This window comes from Mirounga angustirostris, unplaced genomic scaffold, assembly GCF_029215605.1.
Source record: "Mirounga angustirostris isolate CCGP_5_RB_7025 unplaced genomic scaffold, mMirAng1.0.hap1 SCAF_17, whole genome shotgun sequence".
NCBI lineage: Eukaryota > Metazoa > Chordata > Mammalia > Carnivora > Phocidae > Mirounga > Mirounga angustirostris.
Genome location: NW_026991725.1, coordinates 10166931 through 10179483, shown reverse-complemented (window position 1 = coordinate 10179483; position 12553 = coordinate 10166931).

The following is a 12553-nucleotide window of genomic DNA, read 5'->3' as shown; positions in this document are numbered from 1 at the left end:
GCCTAAACATTTGTTTTCAGAATGTGAGTCAAGGGCATGATTCCTAGAGAACCATAGGCTGGTGTCTGGGATCACTGGGCTACGCACATTCCCGTGCACACGTATGCGTATGGACACACGTATACCTGGCATGGACAAGCACACACACTATACCACCACATTTGTGGTGAGCAGTTCCTGGAGTAGCTAGCGCATGGGGTCGTGGTCTCCGTTCCCCAGTACGTTTGTGTGGCCGGTTACACCGTCCCGTGGCGGGGTGGAGCCTGCCCTCTCTGACTGAGTCCTGGCTGGGGCAGTCCTTCCAGAGGTGTATCCAGGGGCCTATCAGGCCTTCTCAGCACATCCCCTGGTCTGGCACTGGCAGGGCAGGCCGGCAGGAATGCCCACTTCTCAGCCCCCGCGGCAGGGTCCTGTGCTCTCGGCTGCCCCCCACCGGCCAGCAGTCCTCTTGCAACGATGGAGGGACGCTTTCTTAGGTCAAAAGCGAAAGCACTGCTGCTGCCCTGTGGCCCGGCAAACAAGCCGCCGGCTTTGAAGTGCCAGGGGGTGTGCTCAGGCCGGAGTGGGGAGTATGAAGGGGGGGCCCGCAAGCCTCCCCCGAGCCTGGCTGTGTTTGTTAACTCCACCCGCCCGCCCAGGTCGGCTGTATTTGACGTCTCAGGGGAAGCGGGAGGAGGGAGGCATGCTCCGGGGGTCCTCAGAGGGCTATGTTCAAGGCTTGCTGAGCCTGCGGTCCTACTTAGGAGCTGAATGCAGACTAGGGGCCGAGGCCAGAGGAGGCCTGCCACGGAAGCCCCCTCCCTTCGAGGTGGTCTACGGGGGGTGGTCCAGGGCAAACCGCCCAGTGTTCTGCTTCCCTTGGGCCATGTTTTTATTCAGGTGGCATCAGGTAAGAATGAATGGCAGGGGAAGACTGGAGGGAGAAAGAGGCATCTAAAGGCAGCACTGGCGCTTTTAGTGGCCAGGGCCCCGCCGTTGCCGCTTACGGAGTCTCCTTCTCCCCTTCTCCCCTCCACCACCAAGCAGCACAAGGTGGGCCCGCCCCCTGTTAGCTCCTCCCTCTCCCTCCCGCCCCCCCCCCCCCCCCCCCGGCCCCCCGACCTGTGCTATGGGACCTTGCCCACCTGACCCCTCCCCAAGGCAATAAAATGCACTAGGTGAGGCCCTCGGGGGTGGGGGGGAACATTTTGCAGAGTAGAAGCCTGGGTAAGACAGTGCTCCCCCTGGGCTGGCTCTCTGGGCTTGCCTCAGGATTTCACTGCCTTCCAAAGCAGGTTTAAGGCCTTTCAGGCATGGGCCACAGGGAATGAGACAAGAGACCAAGCATTATTATTCAACCAGTTCCATATCCCATATGACATTCGCCATGAACAGCTTCCCCCTCCCCCTGCCTCTCTCCTCACTCCTGTTCTCCCTCCCTTCTGAACTCCTCTATCTGCTCCACCCAAATGTGCACACTTCTGCCAGATTCTCCCCCCCCACAGTGCCCCTCTCCAGTCTGTCCCTGCCTACCTGCCCCCCTGCCCTCCCCCCAATGTCGCGACTGAGAAAGAGCCTGTTGACAATAAGACCTGGAAATCTGGAGTTATAAATCCTTCTAGCACAGCCGTCCTATCTCCATGCTGAAGCTTGTGGCGCCACAGGAAGGCTCACCTGCTTGTGACCCATCCCCTTCGTCCCCCGAGTTCTCTGCTCCTCCCCTGCAAACAGGGGACAATGGGCACATGGGAGGTACCTGTCTCAACAGGTGTTAGCCTGGCCTCACTTTCCTACAGGGTGATGGGGAGGTCACCCTCCGGCCCGCCCACTCTGGGCATTCCTGTGATTGTGGAAGGCCCCCTTCGACGCCATCCTCCTTTTGGTTCCCCCCTGATTTCAGCTGTGGGAGGCCAAGCCCACTTCAATGGCTTTAGAAGTTTCCACGTCAGCCACCGGGTCCACTGGCCAGAGAGCAGGCGGCGCTTGTACTCTCCGGGAGGGGAGCTTTCCCTGCTAAACCACAAGCCCCTTGAGGGAAGAGACTGTTTCTTGTCACTGAATCCCTATGCCCAACAGACTGCGCAGAACACAATTACTGGGTAAACGACTCATAACTATCTGGTAAATTGCTGTCATGCTCATCACCAGGATATTTATTGAGGGCATCTCAGGTGCAGAGACCCCACTAAGCAGTAAGGGGGCACAAAGGTTAATTAGACATCATTCCCACTTTCGGGGGCTTACACCAGAATCAGGGAGACCCAGAGGAGCTTCACTTGCCAAGCGGTCAGAGGAGGGAGCGAGGGAGCTGGAGCTGGGGGCCCCGGGGAATCTGCTTTGGTAGCCAAAGTTTGACGAAGAGTAAACTAACAGCAGATAACCCCAGACCCAGATCCTGGTCACTGGGGATCTCTGCATATTCAGAGCAGGGCTGTTAACTCACTGGCTATCTGCCTGTCTAGCTTTTTCCTATGTCATGTCAGTGTCCTCGTCTCAAAAATGTGAATAAAAGTAAAAAAGTAGTGTCTCTGTTTGGAACGAATTTCTTAAGCCCTTAGCCTGGGCGCAGAGGAAGTAAAACTTGCCCCCACCGTGCTGTGAGCTGTATCCATGCTGTTTGGTTTGGGCTCCCCGTCAGGAGGAAGGAAGGAGGAGGTGCAGGTGTCTGTCTGGAGTTCAGCTCATCCTAACTCACCTTGATGGAGTGGCTCATTGGAGCTGAGAGCCGTGCTGGCCACCAGAAAGAGAGCAAATGATAATGGGAATGTAACCCCTCTTCTCGGACAGGGGACTTATGTCTCTGAGAACCTGGGAGAAGGACAGCAAGCTGATCTCATGGAATCCGAGGGTCAGCCCAGATGGTGGGAGAGACTATTGCTGTCCCAATGCCACTGTCCCATCAAGGGCACTTTCTCTGCATGGAGTGGGGGTCTAGCATTATGCACGGGTGGTGGGGGTGTTGTCAATGGGTGGCATTTTCTGCACGGCTCTTTTAGGCCAGTGTTGCTACTGAAGTACCATTCATGGCAGAGAAGAGCAAAGTCACGCTTCTGAAGGGACCTGGGGTTTTAGATCACAGCAAACAGGAGCTTTCTTTGAAGCCCCATATTTTAGCTCAAAAATGTGTGCAAATTTGGTATCATGATCATGCATTTGCTCTTGTATAAAAAATGCAGTTAAAATTACTTATTTCTGAATAAAATTGATGCCCTGGGAAGATAAGCTATTTTTCCTGTGGCCTCTTGTACTCCCTATGGCTCACTGCCCTACGCCCGTTTGAGAAGCATCCCTTTTAGGACATCAGACCCATACACAGCACCACATTCAGCGGTACCATCCTGAAGTGGGTCCCTAACATGCTTGCATGGCCATGCCCTTGATACCAAAACATTCCTCTGAGTCTGTCCTATGTTGACCTGGCCACACACTCCTCCGGCTTGACCCACAGGATCATCCCTTCCCCTCTGGGCTTATCCTGGTTCCTCTAGCAGGATTTGGAGGTCAGGTGGCCTGTAACGCTGCTCCCCAAATGTCCAGAGACAGTGGCCCTAAACCTTTTTGCAGTCTCCTTCACAGGGAACGGGCAGGGCAGGCAACAGGCGCGTGAGAGCCTGAGGGGCTTGAAAACAACTCCTAAAGTGGATACTGAAGGAACTAACTACCTAAAGGCCTAGGAATTGTCCTTGTGGCTGCCGGGGCGGGCTTTAGCACCGAACCCCACCTTGCTTTCCCTGACATAATTGTTCCATCTGTACAAGGGAACTAGGAATCAAGGCTGCTGCTTATCTGATGAGGCAGAAGCTAGGTGGCCAGAAGTCCACTGTAGGTTTGCTATGGATTCAGGGTATCAGTGGTTTTCAGATTTAAAAAAAAAAAAAAAAAGCAACCCATTGAATTATTCATTCATGCATTCACACATGTGTTTATTCATTCCTATGAGGTACTGGAGATAGAATGGTGACCAAGAGGGACATGGTCTGGGCCCCTTTAGAACTTGCAAATGGGAAGCCCTCAAGTGCCACCTTCCCCCCTCTTCCCCGGCACCGCCTGCAGAGGGGGCATCCATTTCCCACTTGGCAACATGGCCGCCCTCAGACCTCTGGGGAAGCCCAAGAAGTTCATCCGGCACCAGTCAGACCGATATGTCAAAATTAAGCACAACTGGTAGAAACCCAGAGGCACTGACAACAGGGTGCACAGAAGATTCAAGGGCTAGATCTTGATGCCCAACATTGGTTACGGGAGCAACAGGAAAACAAAGCACATGCTTCCCAGTGTCTTCTGAAGTTCCTAGTCCACAATGTCAAGTGCAACAAATCTTACTGTGCAGAGATTGCTCACAACGTCTCCTCCAAGAACTGCAAAGCCACCATGGAAAGAGCAGCCCAGCTGGCCATCAGAGTCACCAAGCCCAATGCCAGGCTGCACAGCCCAGAAAATGAACAGATAGACAGCTTATGTGCACGTCGTATTTATGTTAATAAAACCATAAAACTACAAAAGAAGAACTTACAAATGGCAGACAGAATTAAACAAATAATCTCCAAGGAAGTGAAAAAACCTCAGACAGGGCCGGCCCAGGGCCTTCTGCCACCCCAGCTGCCCTGGAATGTTCTGCCCAGAAGTGTAAGTACATAAAGAGCAGGTTCTGGACTAAGTCAGAGGTAATGGTGGATTTACCATCTGCAACTTCTTGTTTGAAGGTCAAAAACATAAAACAAGATTCCCCTCCAAGTCTGCCCGCCTGCCCAACTGTGCCAGGACAACGCACCAAACCCTGCATGTGCGAACACGCTTGAGGGTGAGGAAGTTCAGAGTCTCACTGGATCCTCAGTTTGGAGCTGTGACACAAAGTGGCCCCATTTCACAGATACACAACCTGAGGCCTCAGAGAAGTAAAGCAGCCCCTTGACACTCACTTGATGAGACCGAGATGGTCACCAAGGGGGTGGGAAGGAGTAGGGCTGAGGGTGTGACTCTTGGTTCTAATGAGCAGTGCTGGGTTGGAGGCCTCCAGCAACTTGCCAGACAGACCCCCATGGTTCTGGAGACGCTGGCCCCTGCCTCTTATCTTTCTTCCCCATGATGTGTGTAGATCTAATGGCTCTCGTGCAGAAAAACTCTGGACTCCAAACCTCAGCTCTGAGCTGGTGGGACAATGGACACATGGGCTTTGGAATGTATGCAAACAACCCAGAGCCCTGTCCCCCTCCTCCCCAAAGACTGACCAATGACCCCGACGCCCGTGCCTGGATTGTTCCTAAGAAACCTAGTGTGGCTTTGGCCACTGCCTGACAAAAGATCGTCACACTTTTCTACCCTTCACTTTTGGAGTATCTTCATCTGAACCTGCGCTTCAACCACATTTGGACTAAGTTTGGGCGTAGAGCTAATCCTGTTTAGAGTCACCTTCCTATGACATTGAGGCCTCCAGGAGAGTCACTGAAAAGTCTGTGAGGTCTGCTAATTCCACCGAGAGTGAGGAATGTGTTTATTCTTCCATGGGGCAAAGATCCCCCACTCGAACTGACGCTGCCACATTGTGTAACCAGGAACATGGGCTGTTGCTGATGTAAACACATGGCCAGGGGCAGACCTGCCAGGAGCTCTGTCTCCTTTTCCCAGAGGTGTTTCTTATGAATGGTTGTGCCCAGTGAAGCAATTTCCTGCCTTGTAAACTTCTGCCCAGCAAACCACATCTCCTAGCTATCGCTGCCTGGCTCTGGGTCATAAAGCAATTCCCCAGAGACCAATCTGAGCCCGATCAAGAGTCCTTGAGTAACAAGAAAATTACCCTCCACCTGCAGACGTAATGACACTTTGCAAGCTGGTGGCTTTGCAGTTACTGAACGTAAACATCACATGCCTTCCCCCATGCCTTCCCTCTGCTCATCTGAGATGTGGGGCCCACATATTTGATTCTCAGACTCTGGTCCACTCCTTGGAGGCACTGGCTGGCTAGTGACCCATTACCTTGACCTGAGGACCTTGCAGCCTGGAGAACATATTTCACTGTGTCAGATCATGATTTACAGAACCAGGGCAAGAGAAGTTCAGGCAGGGGTCCCAGGCATACAGAAGACAGAAGGTCTGGGCCAGACAACACTGGGAACTCATTGATTTGGACATTCATTTTGCATGTTGTGGTCCCTCGATGTGGAAAGTCTCCCCCACCCTGCTTCTGCCTGGTGAACTGTCACTCATTCTTTATGACGTAGTTCAAGTGTCTTTCAAAGAAACTTCTCTGATTTCTATCTAAACAGAATTGTTTCTATTGTCCTACCACTCTGCCTTCTCACACCTACACACTGCAGTGCAATCACCTGCTAATTTGTCTGTCTCCCCAGCCAGGTTGGGAACTCCCTCAGGGCATCTTGGAACCCCCAGTATCAACCACACTAAACCGGCTCAAAGTCAGTGTGCAAAAGAGGTTTGTTGAATGAATGGGTAAATGGGAATCTATTATGTCCCTCTCCACCATACTTTGATGCTTTGCATAATGAAAACATGCAAAGAACACAGTTAAAGGAACGAAGACCTGGGCTGGGCTGGTGAAGAAAGGCATTGCCTAGGGGTTCTGTCCTTGAGAAGGTTGCAATCTGGTCACCTTCCTGTGGATGATAGGAATATTTGCAGATGGGGTACAGAGAGTGGGCCCATGGGTAGATAGAAGTGGTTTGTTGTTGTTGGTTTTCCTTCTTGAGTGTCAGCTCAGGAGCCACAATGGGTTCCAAGCTGGCCTAACTAGCCCTAGTTAGCTACTACACTAGCCATAAGACATTACCTAGGACCTCCATTTTTATCTATTTCCTCTCTTATCCCCATTTATAAAAGTGATAACAATGAGGGGCGCCTGGGTGGCTCAGTCAGTTGGGTGTCCAACTCTTGATTTTGGCTCAGGTCATGATCTCAGGGTCCTGGGATTGAGCCCCATGTCGGGCTCCTCACCCAGCAAGAAGTCTGCTAGAGATTCTCTCTCTTTCTCAAATAAATAAATAAAATCTTAAAAAAACAGTAATAACGACTTGCTCCTTCCTTTGAAGTTTGAGGAGTTTGAGATGGTGGTGGTAGGTAGACAGTGGATCATTTTTCAGACATTTGACTAGTAAACTCCATGGCATACATACACACATTCATTCATTCAAACAGTATTTACTGAGCACTTAATTTGTGCCAGGTACTGAAGGATGGGGTCCAACCAGTGAACAAAACACCAAGTCCCTGTTCTCATAGAACTTACATCCTAGTCAGGGGAAGACAGACCGTGACAGTGGGGTTGGGGTCCGTCATGTCTTCTCATGTAGTCCTGGAAGGACTGGAGGCTAGTAATGAACACTTATTGAGCACTTTCTATATACCAGGCAAAGGGCTTGATGCACCTTGCATCTCCGTTAATCCTTATGACAACCTTATTTGCAGATATGGAAACAGAGAGGCTAAGTACATTTCCCAAGATCGCACATCTAGTAAGTGGCAGAGCCTGGATTTGAACCTAGATTTTTACTGCCCTCCAGCCTGAGCTCTTCACTACAGCTCTGTACAGCAGCAGCAAATACTTACTAGACGAACAAAGAAGTGGATGAATGGTTAACCCTAACTACAGTGGTAGCCGGTTTTGCTTCCATGATACAAACGTGAGCAACATGTTTAAGTTTTTCATTTACTTATTAATTCAAGCTTCTCCAAAGTATGGCTCCTGTTGAAAATAGGTTTCCTAAAGATTGAGAAACAAGCACCTTTCTCCTTACCACTCATGTTTCCTGGGCAAGGCAATCTGTTTTACGAATAAGATTTTTTTTTCTGCCAGGTTTATTGAAAAATAATTGACATATAAAACTGTATAACCTTAAGGCCTGCAGCATGATAATTTGATTTATATATATTGTGAAGTAATTATGAATTTTTAAAAAAGATTTTATTTATTTGAGAGAGAAAGAGAGAGAGCAGAGAGGGGCAGAGAGAGAAGGAGAGAGAGAATCTTAAACAGGCGCCACACTCAGTGCAGAGCCTGATGTGGGGCTCGATCTCATGACCCTGAGATCATGACTTGAGCCAAAATCAAGAGTTGGACGTCCAACTGACTGAGCCACCCAGATGCCCCAAAAGTGACCTTTTTTTTCAACGGTTTTTCTCCCCGAGCCTAGAAGAGTATGTAGCACATAGTAAGTACTCAATAAACATGGGTTGGATGAATGACTGAATGTCATGTTATTGCCCCTGGAGAGCTCCAACATCACGTCTCTGATAATAGCAGGCACAATCCCACGACCTACTACCAAGTTGCTTCCTTAAGTGTCACTTTAAAAAATATCTGAGGTAGAGTCCATGATCCGACAGCCCTGTTTTTCATTTTCTACAACATCAGTTGCTATTTCCTCCTTTGTTCAGGCCCCCAGACCTCGCAACCACCTTCAGCGCCTCTCTTTCTCAGACTCTGCGTGCAAACCACTGGGAAATCTTGGTGCCTCCAAATCCTCTCCCTTCAAGAGGACATCCACAATCAGACCCCCTCTCTTCACCTCCACCACCAGCCCCAGTCTCAGGCCGATGACAGCAATGGCTTCTGATGGTTTTCCGCTGTCACTCTTGGCCCCTCCCTACAACTCAGCGGCCAGAGTGAAAACAGAAGTTCCGTCCCTGCTCTGTTCATAACTGATGGCTTTCAGCTCCTTCAGAGTAAAAGCTGGGTCCTCGCGGCAGCTTACAGCAGTCCCTTCAGATGGTGACAAGGCCCTCTGTCATTTGTCGTCATGCCTCACACCCTGCTCTCCTCCCTGACCCACCATTCTCCCTGTCACTCAGCTCCAGCTCCTCTAGCCTCCCTGCTGGATCTCTCATAGGTGGGTGTTTTGGTTTTGTTTTTTTTTTTAATATTTTATTTCTTTGTCAGAGAGAGAGAGTACAAGCAGGGGGAGCGGCAGGCGGAGGGAGAATCAGGCTTCCCGCTGAGCAGGGAGCCCCATGCAGGGCTCGATCCCAGGACCCTGGGATCATGACCTGAGCTGAAGGCAGACGCTTAACGACTGAGCCACCCGGGCGCCCCCTCGTAGATGGTTTTGTCATCACATACCATTCACAGTTACTGCTTGTCTCCCCGACCAGAATGAACTTCAGGAGGGGAAGGATTTTTTTTTAAGTAATCTCTACACCCCAAGCAGGGCTCGAACTCATGATGCCGAGCTCAAGAGTCACATGCTCCACCGACTGAGCCAGCCAGGCGCCCCAAGAGGGGGACGGATTTTTATGTATTTGGTTCACTGATGTATCCGCAGTGTCCAGAACAATGGTGCCTGGCACACAATGGGTGTCAGTAAATATTTCTTGGATAAATAAATGAGACATTATTTTGGACTAGATGATGTTTCCAAAGCAAAGGGATACGCAGAAGGCCTTCCAATATCAGGAAATGAGACACATTTTCCTTATACTGGGATTTTTTGGTCTTTTAAAAAAAATTAGCTTTCTCTTTTTATCCCATTTGTAATTGAGAATAATTTAATATAATTGGCTTATTAAGGCTGTCTGGACAATAGGGCACAGAAGAGAAACCTGCCTTTTGGGAACGTAACAGTATGTAGGAAAATTAAGTAGGTGGAGACTGCAAACAAATATCTCGTGTTTGTGTTGCGTGATCTGTTGGCATAAACATACATATGCAGACTGTGTGAAAACTGCTTTGATGATTCCTGCTTTTGATGTTACCCCCTCCCCCCTCGTTTGCTCTGCTCTGCTCTCCCTTAGAACGTGTTTCCTCTCTCTCTGTGCGCAGAGCGCTGTACATACACCCAGGAAAAAATGGTCATTCAGGCGTGTGTGAAGTCCTGCATACCCCAAAGATTCATTTAAAATATACGGTCATGTTATAAATCTTGGCTGACAACCTAGTATTTGCCTAGCCAGAATGACCTCTGCACCATAACTGGGGGCAGAGGGTGGGGGAGAGAGGGAGAGGGAGGAAGATAGAGTGGGAGGGACAGGCTTTATAGGTGTTCGGTTTAGCGGATTGCGGCTTCTCATGAATATTCAGCCTGTTTGATGCAACTGGGGTGTGTCTGAAGCATTAAATCATGAATATGTCATAGTCACTGCACTGGCAATCTTACATTCCGGAGCAGATTTTGATGGCGTGTGTTTGAATTAATTCCTAATTCAAACGGGGCACATCAGCCCTGATTTTCCTTGGGAAAATTTTTTTGCTCCTATTTCTTCCTGACCCACACCATTCCTTGCTCCGGGCAGTCCTCCTCCACGGCCCCCACCCACCTTTAGTCTGGGCCCCCTGGCTCTCACCCTTCCTGCAAAGTCACCGCATTTTACCTCCTTCTTTTCCTTAGGAGACAAATACTCTCCTCAGTCAAGCCTTTCCTCTCTCACCAGACCCTCCCTGATTCATCCTTCGTTCCCTGCTGGATTTGCCATACATCATAGAAATGAACAACATCAGTTTACCGGTAATTGGCAAGTTTTCTTTACCAAGTATCAAATTTGTGATGAGGTGATCTGGAAATAGCAACAAAGCCCAGAAGGCTACATGAGAAGTCACTGTGGGATGACAGGATACTAACACAACGTAGCAGGTACACTTCCCACGTGCTTGACACGTATCAACTCATTTACTCCTCAAACAGTCTTATACAGTAGGTCCTATTATCATCACTCAATTTTATGCAGGAAGACAACGAGGATGGGGTTAAGTGCTGGAGTTGGAGATTCTAATCAAGGCATTCTGGCTCCAAAAGGCATATCAAAGACTTGCCCCCCCACCCCCCAGCTGTGGGCCAAGAGCTGAGATTCCCTGGGTGTCTGCATTGTGTTCTTATCCACCTGAATCTAGCAGCTAACCATCCAGTTATCTCTGCCTTTGGTGGGGAATAGTCCACTGTTTGGCGTGGAAAAAGTTAAGGCAGGTCTTCGTTACCAATTTCATTTCTTACCCATGGGTGTTAAAATGAAATCTGCTTCCCCAGGGCTCACCCTAGAAAATGACAGTAGAAAAAACAAAAACAAAACAGGTCCATCTGTCTGTTAGTCTAGGCTCCAGGTGTAAAGAGAGAGCCTGGAAATGTCAGTCCATGAGGTTCTGGAGGAAGAATGGAGGTTTTTAGTTGCAAGTGAATCTTCAGTGTGGATAATTCCGCCTGAAACCTCCATGGTGACCCCCTTGCCCCCCTTAGAGCCAGTGTAGGAGGTCCCTGCTTGATGCAGAAGGGAGATGCTAAACTTGCCAGCGTTGTTTTCTATGTGTCTTGGTTTCTATAGGGTTTGGTTAGGAAAAGTCCCTAGAGACTAGCCCCACCCATCCATCCTCGCTCCCCTCAGCCTCCAGCTCTGTCCACACGACCTCTTGGATGAATAAGACCTTCTGGGTTCTCAGGGTTATTGCAACAATGCAAGATCTAAATCTGTCAAATGCAGATACTTGCTGTCCCAGAAACAACATGAGTCCGGATATAGGGTTCCAACTGAGACTGGGGCTTGAGGCCTATATTCCCTTCCTCTTCCTAGAACTCACAGGAGCCATCAGCTAGTGACAGTGGATCTTGGCCTCTCTTAGCACGTGGTGCTTGGCTTTGGCCCCCACTCCTCTCAACCCAACCATGAGTTTTCTCTTGACCCCTTCGGCTCCAATTACATCGTCTGGGGGGGGGGCCAGGAACCAGAGGAGGTCGGCATTTCCATATCTAGCCATCCCTGTCCTGGGCACACAGTAGAACATGTTCTCCATAAATCTGCACAGCTCACTATGAAGTGCATCTTCCACTGCACTGGGATTTGGAAAAACCTGTTTCTTGGGGCCTGCTCAGCAGAATTCCCTTGCTCACACCTTCCTGGGAAAGAACCACATGCTGGTAGGGTCTATGCTGTACAAGAGGATACAGCAAAGCGGACAGATACATCCTCCTTCTTCCTGGAGTCAACGCTGGATTTGTGGCAAAGCCCCTGCGGGTGGAGGGTCCAGACCTTTGGCTTTTCACCTTTTGGATGAGTTGTGTTCATTAGCGTCCTTGCCAGAGTGGGAAACCCGGGCAAGAGGCAACACTCACGGGAGCCTGTTCTCCTAGTGACTAATGGCTCTAGGGAAGGAAGGAAAGGCTGGGGTTAATGCTTAAAATGAGGCTGAAAAAGGTACCCACAGGGTTTCTATTCTTCCCACTTTTTATCTGTTCCTATGACCAAGAGTCACCAAGGGCTGGCTCTATCCTTCACTCCTGTGAGCTGTGGGGAAGGCAAAGGTGTTGCCTCCTGCTCTGGCCGGAGCCCCTCGGAGGGGCTTGCGCAGTCTGGCTGGGGGTATCGACTCTTCTGACCTTAGCAGTGCGGCCGACACGGAGACACCGGGCCACGCAGCCACGAGCCCGGTGGAATGTGTGGAACATTCCAAGGGGAGTCGGGCCGGGGCTGAGGGGGTGGGGCGTTCTTGGCGGAACCTTGGCAGACAAATCGTCAGAGACAGAAATAGGAGACTCTGGGCAGTGATAAAATAAACTGTTTTAATGGGAGGCTTTTGGAGAGAGTCATGCTTTCTTGTGCTGTCAAGCAGCCAGTTGTCCTGCCTTGCGGCATCTTGGTGGTG